The 15,768-nt window shown below is 46.7% G+C and overlaps 1 protein-coding gene across 1 annotated transcript in view; it reads right to left on the minus strand.

The window, feature by feature from the left end:
- HSPH1 (heat shock protein family H (Hsp110) member 1) overlaps positions 1–15,768 on the minus strand; it is a 467,085-nt gene that overhangs the window by 83,008 nt on the left and 368,309 nt on the right. The window lies entirely within an intron of this gene.

The following is a 15,768-nucleotide window of genomic DNA, read 5'->3' on the forward strand; positions in this document are numbered from 1 at the left end:
TCAGTCTGGGCAAGTCAGAACCCACCGTTGGAACTGGAGGTGGGTCAATCTCACAAACCGTGAGGATGCTACAGAATGTCTTGGGATGACAGTGAAGAGTGAGGACAAAGAGAAACATCCAGAATATATATGTGTGTGTGTATATATATATAAATATATATATATATATTTTTTTTTTAGTTGAGTTTTACTTCTTCAGTTAATTCTATATCAGTGCTTCTGAACCTGGTAAGGGTACACAAGAGGGCATAAGATTCGTGGATGGAGTTTTTCAAAAGACTCAACTTTCCTTCCACAGGGCTACCCCTATTGGCAATATGAACAGCAATGTCTCCTTCAGATCATTAATTAAATTTGCAAATTTTGAATCTTTAAAAGATAACCGCCTGGTTAATATCTTAAATGAATCAATTGTCTTAGAAACCCAAAGCCAGAGAAAGCATTATGGCAAATGTTTGGGTCCCAGAGGTGTTCCTGGGCACAGCCCCTTCTGTTCAGAGCCTACTCTTTGTTCACCGAGTGACAGAGTAAAAAGGGCCCTTGCAGGTTGACTGTATTACTATGTCACAAGCAGGCACTGCTCAAGTTCCCAGTATGGCTAGTGTAGCATTTCTTGTCTACGGCTCCTGTAAGTCCATTTATACTGCCTGCTGTTGAGTCATTTGTTTCGCCTTTAATATTACCCCATCCTTGTTCCTGGAAGAAATTGAATTGAGTGACAGGAACCAGGCAAGAGCCTAGCAGGCCTCAACCCAAACAGTCTTCCATTTGGTAGGGTGACTTGAGACACAAGCATCTTCTATCGCAGTGATGGTTAGCGATCTTTAAGAATCAATGTGAGCTGGTACAACCCATGTCTCCTGCTGTATTCATTCTCTAGAGAAGCTGCAACAAAGCACCATAAACTGGGAGGCCTTACACAGCAGAAATGTATTCTCTCACAATTCTGGAGGCTAGAAGTCAAAATCAAGGTGTTGGCAGGGCCGTCCTCTCTCTAAAGGCTCTAGGAGAGAATCTGTTCCATGCTTTTCTCTTAGCTTCTGGTGTTGCCAGCAATCCTTGGCTTGTAGATCCATCACTCCAATCTCTGCTTCTGTTGTCACATGGTGTTCCCCCCGCCTCCAAGTGTCTGTCCCTGTGTCTCTTGTCCTCTTCTTAGACACGATGAAGGCCCACCCTACTCCAGTGTGAGTTCATTTTAACATCAATAGTTACATCTGCAATGACCCTATTTGCAAATAAGATCACATTCTGAGGTTCCAGGCATGAGGACTTGAGCATATCTTTTTGGAGGACGCAATTGAACTGGTAACAGCTGCTAAGACATACCGTGGAGCTTGTAAGGTGGGCCAGGACCAAGGTATCAGGATTATTATTCTGCAAGGTCCAGGAAGGAAGCCGTGCTAACAGGAAGAACAGGTTTTCCTCAAGTCAGGCCAGACTGGGTTGCTACTCTAGCTGACAACAGAGGTGGTCTCCTGCAGCTCTCACTGCTGGGGAGCCTGAACTGGAAAGACACACCCACCACCTTCTTCGCTCTTGCATGAGAGCTGGGGGGCAGCTGGAGAGGAAGAAGCCAGCCCGCAAAGACACAGAGCTGTAGGTAGGGAGCATTCTGAGGATTTCTGGGTCCTGGCCCTGGACGTGCCTAAGCCCGACTCCCCTCCCAGCCATGCCTGGGTATATGGGCCCACAAATCTTCCTTTCTGCCTTTCATTTTCTCCAATCCTCAACTGGCAAAAGTTGAGCAGAGGAGAGCCTCTTTGTACATTTGAGCAAAGCCCGAGGAGCTGGATTTCCCAAGACACAAGACGGGACACCTTCTGGGAATGAGGGGTGGGGGATTGAGGGTAGAAGGGCTAGAAGTGGTAGAGGGGAGGATTAACTTCTTAAAGAGGGGAAGGGGTGTGGACACCAGGCTTCAGGGGTGCAGTAGGAGGCAGATTAAGTGGAGTGCACAGAGGTTAGGAAAGAGGAAGTGTCCACACGGAACACTTGTCTTTCTGCAGACCTGAATCGACGAGCCTTCCTCCCTGCATGGTACAAGGAAATGAGTAAGTGAGATAACATTGCAACTTCTGGTCCTCTCCTTGCACTGTTCCTAACCCCTCAGTGAGACAATTGTGCCTACCCCCATTCCGGTCTGGAGTGTGTTTGGTCTGTGAAAGGCTAGTGAGGCAAGAGGTCCCCAGAAAAGGAACAGAAATCACTTCCCATCACACGGGACTCTAGCGAAGGTGTCACAGCTCTGGCAGAGATGGGGTGAAGAGGCACCCGCTCTAGCTAGGAGGTAACTCTGCAGTTCCTGATTTCCCCACCCCCACTTCTGCCCCTTTCTCCCCTCCCATCCCAGACCCCTGTGCAAAGGGGGAGTCCGGACGTACCTGGGCGATCCTGCAAGAACTCTGTAGAGCCAGTTTCCCTGCAAACAGGGCATTGTACAACTCTGGGAGGTCAACAGGAGCCAAGATGTTAGCATTTAACAGCAGCTCCCATGGCATGAACAGGAAGCTCTGATAACCTCTGAATTTGGGAAATCTTTTGGCACCTTGGGGAGCCTTGGAAACATAAAAGCTATCTCTGAGGTGCTAGTTTGTGTGTGAGTGTGTGTGTGTGTGTGTGTGTGTGTTGGAGGCACCTTCTACAGGCCCCCTATAAAACCACCCGGGCCCTGGGGCCCCGTGCAGTGGTTATAAGAGCTGACATTCCCAGAAGCGTGAAGGACAGCTGGAGTGGTCCTGCGCTCTATGTCCAACTCCACCTACTTCCGAACCAAGTTTCTTCTCAGGTCTTGTTCCATAAATCTGAATCATGGGGTCACACTCTTAGTCAACAGCTAAGGCATTCTTACCTGCCTTGCACTAAATAATTGTGGGTCCCTGAACGGTGCCTTGTGGAAGCAACTCCCAGCCCTGGCTCTTTATAAATGAGTGCTGAATAAGCACTAGCGTAAATAATGGATGAAATAACCTTAAAAGAAAATACCTGAGCTGAGTGTTCAGATTCATCAAGAGCTTAGAACATCTCTCTCTTCCTCTGGAGGGAGATGCCAGGGGCTCCCTTTTCCTCTCTCCTGAGAAGTACACTTCTGCAGGGACGAGCTCTCCTTCCCTCCTCACAGAGAGGCCTTGGCTGTGCAAGGGTGAGGGGGATGGGGCAAGGAGAAGGCCACATCCACAGGTGCGGAAACACGTGCAGCGAGTGCATTGTCATTGTGATGCGAGCACACTGTCATCCTGGTGCGAGCGCACAGTCATCGTGGTTCAGGAGTGATCCGTTTCCCGAGGCTGCCTGCGTTCTGCCCCGCTCTGCCTGCCTCCCCTGGCTCTTGCCCGAGAGGCAGTGGCTGCCAGGGGGCTTGGCAAGAGGACTCCTGCGGGGCTGCCAACTGCCCGTGAGCCCCAGGAGCGCTCTGGGGAGCCAGCACATGGTTTTCAGGCTGCCGACAGGCTCTCGTGGACGCTCCTGCAGGGAGGACCCTAGACGTGGGAAAGATTGGCAGGTGGTGCTGGTGGGGACTTTCTGTGGCCTCTTACAAGACTGCTTGCCAACAGGCCTTGGGCATTTGGCAGAATGTCTCCACTTAGCTTACGGTCTCTGGTTCCTGTTAGGAAACTCAGGGCTTGCCAGAGTGTTCATTTTCCTAAGTGAACAACACCGCTGTTGGCATCTATCGGGTTACTCACTGCAATATTGTGCTGTGCTCCCACTTTGGAGCGTGCATCAAGCTTGTGAGAGACCACCCCTTGAGGTCAGATCATTTCTCAGCTGGTCACGGCGTATCACAAGATGCAGGAGGGCTATCCTCCTCCTTAGGTTTGCCACCTCGCTCCTTCTCTTGGGCCTCCATAAGACAGCTAGATCTCACGGGCTTTGGAGACTGACAAGCCTGGCTTTGCGTACGATGTTCTACCTTGCTGTGTGACCATGGACAAGTGACTGGGGCTCTCTGAGCTTCACTTTCCTCATCTGTAAAAAGGGCAATAATAATAGGGTTTTGTCCATATTCAATGAGACATTGGGTACAAAGTACTTGGTACGGTACCTGGTACGTTTACCGTAATTGGTATATGTTACTTTTTATTCTTAGGAAGATTCTGTGATTCTGTGAGGATAGCTGTGCCATGCCACATTGGCCAAGGGCAAGCAGATGGGCACCTTCCTTCTCCGGCAGTGGGTACGGAGAACATGCCCCTGCCCCTCCTGGCTTGCTCCTGAGCCTGGATGCCTCTCTGTCAGTACCGTGCCGGGAGGAAAAGGCCACAGTAACCTCCAAGGCCTGTTAGTCATTATTGTTACTGTTATTATGATTCTCTACAACCAAACCCACCTTGGCCGGGACTTCACTTTTACCACGTCTCACTGTGTCACCGCTTAGTCTCAGTGTTCTCATCTGGAAAATGGGACAATAACATCTCTTTGTAGTGTTGGTATAAGGATTCAGTAAAGTAAGAAGCGTAAGGTTGCTTGCATTTAGCTGCATTTGGTAAATGTTCCCATATCCTTGCTCACATTTCCCCTCATTCTCTTGCTATGGGTATAGACTTCAGACCACTAAGCTCGTTATAATCCAATATAATATGACCAGGCTCCTTAGGACATTTCAGAGAGTCCAATACTGCTTAGTGAATATTCTCTGTTAAATCTATGTGGGTTGCTCAGGGTTGTCTTTGCTATGTCGTATGTCACTTTGTGTCCTACATAAGTGGGGTTCATGGACAAGTTCCAGGTGAGTGAGGAGGGACCGCTGGAGCTATTCTGTGGATAAGCTTGTGGCCGTGCATGTGATCCAAAGACAGCCTGAGAAGGCTCTGCTTCAAATGCTTTGTTTCCCTCCTTTCCAAGGATCCTCTTCAAATGTGTGCTTGCATTTGGAAAATGTGATTGGCATTTGTTTTGAATTTTATAGTGTTACACGCTATCGGAGGCTATGGATTACTTAAACCTTAAACCCTCTGGCTAACTAAAAAAAAATCTCTAAGTGGTTCTCAGCAACCTGCATATACAATGTAAATTGTAACCTCTCTCAGGGTATGTGAGAACATCTGTTTTTCTTCTAATGCTGTAAACATATAAGGGTCTCTTGGGATATATTTTAAATAGACTTAATACAGCATTCAGGAATGATAAGCAAAATATAATCACAGTCTTAAGGGAATGTGAACATTTCATATTAATAACATTGGAAACTAATGTTTAATGCAGTGTTAAAAGTTGACAATTAAGTATGTAAGAGTCAGGAAATTCAATTAAAATTATCACAGCAATACGAATTTAGTCACATCCTGTATTGGTTATGAAATCCATTTAACACCACAAACAATAATGTTTTCAGCTGGTTTATTCAAAAGGAAAACAGGAACAAAACCACTCTAATGCTATATATATTCTGTTATTGTGGTCAGGCTAATTTTGCTGGGGGAAGAAGTTTAACTTCTGAATCTTTAAATGCCCAGTCATTTAATCTGAGTATTCTATTTCCTTGCTTGTTGCATAATTTCTGTCGATAAAATCAGACAGAACAACCACCACAGGAGCTTTCCCCTCCTCTCCCTGCTCCTTGCTAGGGGACTGGGCTGTCTGCAGCCTGAGGGCATCCTCCTGGGAGCCTGGCCACCTTCCTAATTTCTCCTGCCACTTCTCTGTGGGCTCTGTGATTGTAGGGATTGTGATTCCGTGTGGATGCTGCACCCCTAATCTGGAGCTGGGAACCCCCTGGGGCCATGTACTTGGGGGGAAATGAAGCTTGTAATTCCATTCTCCATCAATGCACAGGGTTCATGGACCCTTCGTTGAATCTATTCCTCATGCCTCCCTTCTCCTAGCTGTACATACCTCCCTCTACTCCTTTCCTATCCAAGACCACAGAAGATGGGCATTCATTTTTAATACACACACATCTGCAGCAAGGCTAAATTTGCCAAATCCTAGGATTTTCACCAAGTGATTGTTTGGAAGCTATGGTGCTTAGCAAACATTCACTCAACAGTAGCCAAAGTCAACCAGGCACTGGGAACTTCAGCTCTGGACCACACCATCCCTGTAGAGTGCTCTAAGAATAATGATAGTGAGAGTCTCGAGAGGAACTTCTCAGGGAATTACACAACATTCATTTGGAAGGGTGTCAGAAATCTGAGAATCATTCTTTATTTTTTGAGAGAGAGAGAGCACGAGTGGGTGGGGGAAGGGGCAGAAGGAGAGGGAGAGAGAGAATCTCGTGGTGGGGGAGAGGGGCTCAATCCCAGGACCCTGAGATCATGACCTGAACCAAAATCAAGAGTAGGACGCTTAACCGACTGAGCTGCCCAGGTGCCCCAAATCATTCTTGACTCCTCTTCCTTATCCCCCATCCCTCGCTAAACCTTGTAGTTACTATTCAATAAACAGCCCTCAAATCCACCAACTTCCGCCCAAGGCCATTGCCATGACACCAGTCTAATTCACCATCTTTACTCCATAGACTTCTGGAATGATCTCCCAACTGCTGGCCCCTCTAATCTGTTCTCCACCTTAGTCAGGTGATCTCAAATGCAAGTCTTGTTTTGAGACAAGTCCTCTTAAAGTCCTAGAGTGGCTTCTCTTTGTTCCTGGGATCATTTCAAAACTCTTGACAGCACTGGCAAGGCCCTTTGTGGTGTGTTTCCCAGACTCCTCTCATACCATCTCCTCAATCTACCTTCCAGTAAATGCAAATTGTTTCAGTTCTTCAACTGCATTGTGATCTTTCCCTCGCTTGGGATCTTTGAACACATCATTTGCTCTTTCCTCAAGTCTCTGATAAGCTAATTTCTATTCATCCTTCAGGTTTTATCTTAGATACCACCTCCTCTGGGAAGATGTTCCCAATATCCTCTGTAAAGAGGGCTGAAAGAGTTTCCTACCCCATATCCATTCCCCATTCATCCAAATCGCTATTCAGGGCAGTAATGCACCCAGCGGAAAGACTATAGGCATGTCTTATTTAATTGCACTTTGCAGATACTGCATTTTTCACAAGTTGAAGCTTTGTGGCAACCCTGCATTGAGCAAGTCTATCGATGCCATTTTTCCTTTTTATTTTTTAAGGATTTTATTTATTTATTTGAGAGAGACAGAGACAGAGAGAGGGAGCAGGGAGAGGGGCAAAGGGAGAGAGACAAGCAGACTCCCCACTGAGCAGGGAGCCTGACACAGGACTCGATCCTAGGACCCTGAGATCATGACCTGAGCCGAAGGCAGACGTGTAACTGACTGGGCCACCTAGGTGCCCCTGGGGTGCCAGAAACCACGGCAGTATAAGATGGTGAAATTAATCAATAAATGGTGTGTGTGTTCTGCCTGTACCACCAACCAGCCATTCCCCCATCTCTCTCCCTCTCCTCAGGCCTCCCTTTTGCCTGAGACACAACAATATTGAGATTAGGCCAATGAATAACCCTACAATGGCTTCTAAGTGTTCAAGTGAAAGGGAGAGTTGCACATCTCTCACTTTAAATCATAGGCTGGAAGTGATTAAGCTTAGTGAGGAAGGCATGTTGAAAGCCTAGATCGGCCCAAACCTAGGTCTCTTGTACCAAACAGGTAGCCAAGTTGTGAACGGAAGAAAAAGTTATTGAGGGAAATTGAAAGTGCTGCTCCAATAAACAAATAAGAAAGTGAAACAGCCTTACTGCTGATACGGAGAAAGTTCGAGTGGTCTGGAGAGAAGAGCAAACCAGCCCCAGCATTCCCTTAAGCCAAAGCCTAATCCAGAGCAAGGCCCTAGCTAGCTCTCTGTAATTCTGTGAGGGCTGAGAGAGGTGAGGGGGCTGCAGAAGGAAAGTCTGAAGCTGGCAGAGGTTGGTTCACAAGGTTGAAGGAAAGAAGCCAGCTCCACAACAGAAAGCGCAAGGTGAAGCAGCGAGGGCTGGTGGAGAAGCTGCAGCAAGTTCTCCAGAAGGTCCAGCTACAATAGCAATGAAGGTGGCTACATTCAACAACAGGTTTGCAATGTTGACAAAATAGCTTTCTACTGGAAGAAGATGCCATCGAGGATTTTCAAAGCTAGAGAGGAGAAGTCAGTACCTGGCTTCAAAGCTTCAAAGGACAGACTGACTCTCTTGTTAGGGGGATAACATAGCTGGTGACTTGAAGTTGAAGTCAATGCACACTGACCATTCCAAAAATCCTAGGGCCTTTAAGAATTATGCTAAAACTACTCTCTCTGTGCTCTATAAATGGAACAACAAAGCCTGGATGACAGCACATCTGTTTACAACATGGCTTACTGAATATTGGAAGCCCACTGTTAAGATCTTCTGGTCAGAAAAAAAGATTCCTTCCAAAATTTCTGTTCAATGACAACTCAGTTGGTCACCCAAGAGCTCTGATGAAGATTACAAGGAGATTAAATTTTTTTGAGAATAATGCTGTTTTCATGTGTGCTAACATAACATCCATTCTGCAGCTCATGGATCAAGTAGTAATTCTGACTTACAAATCTCAAGAAATACATTTTGTAAGCCTATAGCAGCCAGAGGGAATGATTCCTATGATGGATCTGGGCAAAGTCAACTGAACACCTGGAAAGGATTCTCCATTCTAGATGCTATTAAGAACAATCGTGACTCATGGGAAGAGGTCAAAATCTCCACGTTCACAGGAGTTTGGAAGAAGTTCGTTCCCACCCTCACGGAGGACTTGGAGGGGTTCAGGACATCAGTGGGGGCAGTCACTGCAGAGGTGGTGGAAACAGAAAGAGAACTGGAATTAGAAGTGGGGCCTGAAGGTGGGACCGCATTGCTGCAATCTCATGATCCAACTTGAACGGTTGAGGAGCTGCTTCTCGTGGATGAGCCAAGAAAGTGGTTTCTTAAGATGGAATCTGCTCCTGGTGAAGATGCTGTAAAGATTGTTGCAATGACCACAAAGGATTTAGAATATGACATCAACTTAGCTGATAAAGCAGCAGCAGGGTTTGAGAGGATTGACCCCAGTTTTGAAAGAAGTTCTACTATGGGTGGAATGCTATCAAACAGCATCACACACTTTGGAGAAATAGTTCATGAAAGGAAGAGTCAATCAATGAGGTAAACTTCAGTCTTGCTTTATTTTAAGAAATTGCCATAGCCACTCCAATGTTCATCAACCGCCACCCTGATCAGTCAGCAGCCATCAACAGAGGCAACACTCTCCACCAGCAAAAAGATTACAATTCATTGCAAGCTCAGATGATGGTTAGCATTTTTTTAGCAATAAGGTATTTTTTAATTAAGGTATATACATTTTTTAAAGACATAATGCTATTTAATAGACTACAGTATAGTGTAAACATAACTTTTATTTGCACTAGGGAACCAAAAAATTCATTTGAGTCACTTTATTGAGATATTGGCTTTATTGTGGTGATCTGGAATCAAACCCACAGTATCACCCAAAGATGAAGAGAGATTTATATCCTCTTTTAGGGGAAAGAGTTAGTGCCTTTTCTATTTTATGAGAGCAAGTGTCATTATGTTATATGAAAGCATGATTTTACCATGGTCTTTCTTGGACGTTAACTTCAGTTTGGTTAAAGGGGTGTACATGGATGTCAAGGTGACGAGGGGTAGACAGGTTTGTAATGTGGTATATAGGTTTGTACTGTGTCAGTTTACCTAAGCTGGAGCCATGTTTTCCTCAAGTCATTTCCCTGCATAGTTTGGGTTAGTGTGGACTCCAGGAGGCATTTTACATGGGGTCAGAAGGTGGGAGTGAAGCGGTAGCCATCTTTTATGCTTCGGCAGATGAGGCGGGCCACATGGCTCTCTGGCACACACATTCTTGTTTATCTGCTGGCTCAACTGGTTGACTTAGGGCAGTTGGCTGGGGCCCTCAGTTCTTCAGCTTCTGCGGGGAACTCCTTCAGCTTCTCTGGACTGTGACGAGGGGACCAGATTCTCCTGCAGAAAGCCCTGGTCATTGCGGTTTGGGCTTAAAGTCCGTGTGTGACAGACATGGGTTCCAGCTTGTCTTCATGGTTTCCTCACAGATTTTAGTGTCGGTTCAGTTCTTGATTCCCCTGCTTCATGTCCCTCTTTACCCGACCCTCTTTGCCTGACGGCTTGCCCTTTTGGATTTTAGGCTTCAGCACCAGCAACGGAGAACAGCGGCCGTACTGTCAAGGGCTGAGCTGTCCTCCAAAAGACCTGTCCAAGTCCTAACCTCCCGTACCTCAGAATATGACCTGGAAATAGGGTCATTGCAAATATAATTAATTAAGAAAGATCATACCGGAGTAGGGTGGGCTCCTGATTCAATATGACTGTTGTCCTTCCGAGAAGATGACCATGTGAAGGCAGAGACATAAAGCATGAGCACCATGGGGCGTGCTGCTACAGCTGCGGGCTAAGGGACGCCAAGGACTTTGGTGACCACCAGAAGCTGGGACGAGCAAGGAGGGATCTTCCCCTAATGGGTTTCAGAAGCAGCATGGCCCTGCCGACAGCTTGATTTTGGACTTCTACTCTCCAGAACTGTGTCACGATAAACGGCTATTGTTTTAAGTTTCTTTACAGCAACCCTAGAAAACAAATACATTCACATAGACGATTTCGCCACCTCCCACAATTGTGTAAGCTCAGATCTCTATAACACATTCATATATGTATATGGATTGTATATATAATCTCCTAGCTGTTCTGCTTCTCTGGTAAAACGCTGACTGCTACGAGACATGTGTTTTCTTTTCTTTTGGAACAATACCCAAGAGTGGTATTGCTAGGTCCTAGGGCAAATGTGCATTTAGCTTTTTAAGAAACTACCCAACTTTTTCCAAAGTGTTTTTATTTAAATTTTACCCCTTTTACATTTACCACTTTACGCTCTGACCAGCAATGGATTAGAGTCCCATTTGCTCCATGTCCTTGCTAACCACCCTTGGAGCTTTATGATGGGGTCTTTTACTTTGCGTGTCCCCGATGACTAATGACGCTGAGCATCTTTTCATGCACTTATTGGCCATTTGTAGACCTTTTTCTGCGAAATGTTTGTTCAAGTCATTTACTCATTTTTAAAATGGGGATTGTTCATCTTCTTATCATTGACTGGGAATAAGTTCTTTATATATTCTGGATGTAAGTCCTTCATCAAGTGGATATATTACAAATATCTTCTCCCTGTCTGTGGCTTGCCCTTTTATTTTCTTAATGGTGTCTTTTGAAGCACAGATGTTTTAAATTTTAATTAAGTCTAATTTACTGATTTTTTTCTTTACACAGCTCACACTTCTTGTGTCTTAAAACAAAAACACAATTTTTACAGCCTAGGGAATGTAGTCAATGACATTGTAATAGCATTGTCTGGTGACAGATGGCAGCTACACTTGTGGTGAGCCCAGCGTAACATATAGGGATGTTGAATCACCACGTTGTACACCTGAAGCTAATGTAATGTTGTGTGTCAACTATACTCAAATAAAAAAATGTAAAAAACCCACTTTGCCCTCCATATGGTCACAAAGACTTTCTTTTATTTTTTTCTTCTAGAAGCTTTATAGTTTTCTTTTTTTATGTTTAGGTTGAAGACCCATTTCTAATTATATTTGTGTGATTTGAGGGGAGGGTCAATGTTCATTTCTTCCCCGTATGAATACCCAGTTTTTCTAGCATCCTTCATTTGAAACACTTTCCTTTCCTCATTGAATTACTCTGTCAAAAATTAACTGAGCATATAGGAACCTCACAATGTTTAATTCTATTAGAACGGAAAGCTCCCACGTCTGGTCATGCCCACTACTGACCTCCTTTCCTTAGAGAGGCTGTAAGACAGATTAAGCTGAGAGTCGGGGAAAGGAACCCACACGTAAGCTTTGTTTTTGTACACGATACACGGCATGATGTTTGCTGCACTTCCAGGATACTTGCTTAATTTCTCCACAAACTCCTAACAATGCCCTGTATTTTGTGTGTTTGTGATATGGGAAGGAAGATGCTTTCTGGATGCCACCTTGGGTTCGTGCAGTCAGTGTGAGGGTCTGTGGACTTCTGCTTGCCTTTGTGTCCTTGCACTGATATTAGCAGCTTAGAGCTCAAGAGTCTAGGGGATGGAGGTCATATCTGTAAATGTCATTTTGTTTTGTGAAGCATCGAGCTCTGTGCCCGGAGCATGTGTGGAATTTAATCAGTAGCATTGAGGTTACAGCAAATTCACTATCCGTCAGTTTCCTCGTCTATGTCATGGCATGAAGGCTCATCTAGTTCATTCAGTTCAGTTCAGGACCAAATGGGCGATTCGTGTAAAGAAAGACCATTGGACCATGGCTGGAGAAGGAGACTTGACCTTTTCACCAGGCTGATTTGGTTCTCTTGGAGACTATGGATGTGTGATATCTAGAACAGACCATGGCCTGGTCTTTGTTCATATTGCTCGTCTTTCAGATCGATGTTGGTCTGAATAGTTTTTAGGTCAACGGAAATTAAAGGAACTGCTTTGCACCCATGGACAGTTTGTGCCTGTGGACCCGAGCTCTATCTCTATGTCCCAGCGAGTGCTGACGCCCCAGCCCGGAGAATTCTGTGCTTTCTCCCTCACTCCCACCGTTTATGTACAGCCCAGGGAAAGCCTCGTGCTAACGGACACGGAGGGCGAGGCTGCGTGGAAAGCGAAGGGAAGAGATGTCACAAAATGGCAACATGCACCCGAGGTGAGATGAAGGATATGTGCATGTTGCCGCTTGACAGCCAGACGGAGTGGCCCAATGTTGCCATGGTGACGGAGCCTGCTGCCGCTAAGTGTATGAGCAGCTCCCATGTTTTTTATAGCAGCCGGTCAGTGCCACTGCCTTCTCTGGATTGCTGCTCCCCACCCCCCCGAGTGGCCGCTTGGCCCCAGCTGTCCTGATCTCTGTTGACAAATGGTTGTCCTTCACAGTCAAACTACTAGCAGTCATCTAATTAATGAATGTGCTAATTATCCTGCCCGACTCCCAGCACATTTGTCTAACTAGCCTGTCACACGCTGTAAGTGCAGCATAGGCATGATCGGCGAGGTGCGAGAGCAGGGGTCTGGGAGCCGTGGGGTGGGCTCACAGCTCGGAGGCGGGGGATAGTTCTTGTTAAACCACCTTTGCTAACAGTGGGGGTCTGGAGAATCTGTTATTTCCTGTGACATGTATCTGTTTTCCTTTCCTTTTTTTTTTTTTTAAATCTCTCTTTAGGGGCCAGGGGCCATTGCTCATCGAACTAGCGCCAATGGGGAAGGACCAGGGAGTCCTGAGCTCTGAAAACGATTCCAGAAGCTCTAGGACCAGCATTCAGAGAGGTTAAGGACCCAGACTTTGAAGCTAGGAGAAGCCTGGCTTTGAATCCTGGTTCTGCTCCTTACTACATGTGTGTCCTTGGACGTGTGGTTTAACCCCTCTGCACCCCAGTTTTATCCTTTGGGCCATGGGAGGAGTAACCTGTCCCCGGAGGGCTGTGTTGAGGAGCAAAGATGCAAGCTGCTCAGGGCTGCGGGTCCTGTGCCTGGTCCGGCCTGGCCTGGGCCCTGTCGGACTGTCTGCAGGGCAGGAGACCATCTTGTTAGGAAGGGGGACAGAGAGCAGGGCCGCCGCGCTCCCCTCCCCCGCTCCCCTGGCGCCCCTCGTCTTTTTGTTCTGTCTCAGCAGCTCTCTATTGAGATGAATGGCATTTCCAGAGGCTTCACCTCTGATAAGTGTTCCTCTGCGGCGGCAGCCAGAATCTTAATGTGCGCGCTGTAATTTAATGGCCATCGCGGCTGACTATGAAAACGCTCTTCCCGGGTGAAGTGGACTCGCTCCATCGGCATGTGCTCTGCAGCCTGGCGGGGTGACTCCAGGGAGCTCGGATGTGGAGGGCGCCCACGGAGGGGGGCGCAGTGACTGAACCTCTTACCAGGGCCCTCCCGCCTCCGAAAGTGGAAATGGCTGGGCATTACCCACCCCCACCTCCACCCCAGGGCCACCACACCCCACCCCCACCCTAACCCCATTTTGTGGGGTCCCTGGAGGCTTGGGAAGCAAGAAGAGAGGCTGCCCCTTCCTGAGTTCCCGTGTTCCAGGAACCCAGGCTGGGATGATTCCCCAAGCATCGTTGGATTTTGTCCTGCTCTTTTTTATGTGCCTACCAGTGGTGGCAGCCACTTACCTGCCATAAACACAAACACCCAAGCAAGAAGGAGGTCAGGCTGAGCCTTAGAGCCATCAGGCCGTGTGATAGAGAAACGTCTTTAATAACCGGGTATTTCAACCTGGAATTTTAAGTAGTGGACAGTCACAGTGTGATGGTAGATATACCCGGCATCCCTTCACCCCACACCCCCCGACGCCCAATCTTTCTTTAGGGAATGATCTCCTTCAACCACATGACAATTATGGAAACTACCAGCTTCTTTCATTTTCCTGCCATCTGGTGGTCCTAGGAATGATATGTGACTAGCCAGGGCCCATGAGATCGTTCTAAGAATTTAGATGAGGGAAGTTGGTCCTTTACGCTGTGGAGAAAAGTGGTCTGCAGAGAGAACAAAGCTGACAAACCGAGAGAAAGTTGAGAGAGAAAGAGAAAGAGAGGGAGAGACAGAGAACTCTATTTGAGAGAGAGAACGCTGGGCCTCCAAGGCCCAACCACAGACATCTCTGCTCTTTTCCACTTTCGGTTGTTCAGTTCCTTGGATTTTTTGACCCAATCAATTTCCCTTTTTGCCCAAGCTAGTTTGAGCTAAGTGTCTGTTGTTTGCAACTGGAGTACTTTTCGAAGGGACTGGCCTTCACTTCTGATGCATTGTCCTTAGTTATGATAAGTTTTAGAAAGGCTACCTCTTCACCAGGGTCAGACTCCTTATCTCCTGGGCCCTAAGCAGCCTCTGAAACTTACCAGACCTCCCATAGAAATAGGGCCTCATTAAGGTGAATATGCAAATCTTGCTGGTGCTGAGCACCTAACCGATCTTGTGACATAACGCTTGGCAGAGTGCCCCAGGCACTGAGAGAGTTCTCCGGAGGGTCAAGACCTTGTCTGGCCTGCCCTTGCCATAGGCCTCCACATGTCCAAGCTCTGGACATTGCCTCCATGGACTTCTGTCTCTCTCCGTTGAACGGAGGACATTCAAGGTGGCCTCTCCCACACGAAGATGCAGTTCCCTGCAGCCACCAAGTATAGTGGCTCATGTTCTCTTTCAAAGTGAGGTTTTGATAAAAGCTCCTCTTGATCACTGCCGAATAGTTGTTGAGTCTGGGCTGAAGATTGCAGGAATCCTGCATTTTCTGTGTGGCTTCTGAGAGACTGCCACTTACAAGGAGAAAGCTGTCCTGTAAAATGACAGGTGACCACCTACCTCACCCAGCAGGCTCACTCTTACCCCTTCTCTCTACTCTTATTATTACGTTGAGAAGGTTCCAGGAAGGTGTCTCAACAATGACCTCGGAGGAGCCAGCGGTGTTTAATAATGCTGCCCGTTTGGAAGTTTTCCTTATGGGTCACCCGTATCCTCATTTCTGCTCCTTATCTAAATTCTTTGGTTTAGTTTTACTTCTCTTGTTGCCCTTTTTCTCCCCTGTAGAAATGGAGATGTCAGCTTGTCCCGCCTCCTCATTCATTCATTCATTCATTCATTCATTCATTCAATCCCTCATCCAGCCCTCATTATGTGGCTACCACGCAGGACCCTGCCGTGTGTGAAGTATTCCATTTTCTTCCCCCCTGGGAATTCAAGAAAAGAAAGGCAGCACTCAAAACCCAGATCTTTTGGGTGCTCTATAAATAAAACCCAAGTTTCCTTTTTTTCTTCCCTTCCTGCTCCTCTTCCCAGCTCTGC

The sequence above is a fragment of the Leptonychotes weddellii genome, chromosome 3, assembly GCF_054177405.1.
Source record: "Leptonychotes weddellii isolate Sample4059 chromosome 3, ASM5417740v2, whole genome shotgun sequence".
Classification (NCBI taxonomy): Eukaryota; Metazoa; Chordata; class Mammalia; order Carnivora; family Phocidae; genus Leptonychotes; species Leptonychotes weddellii.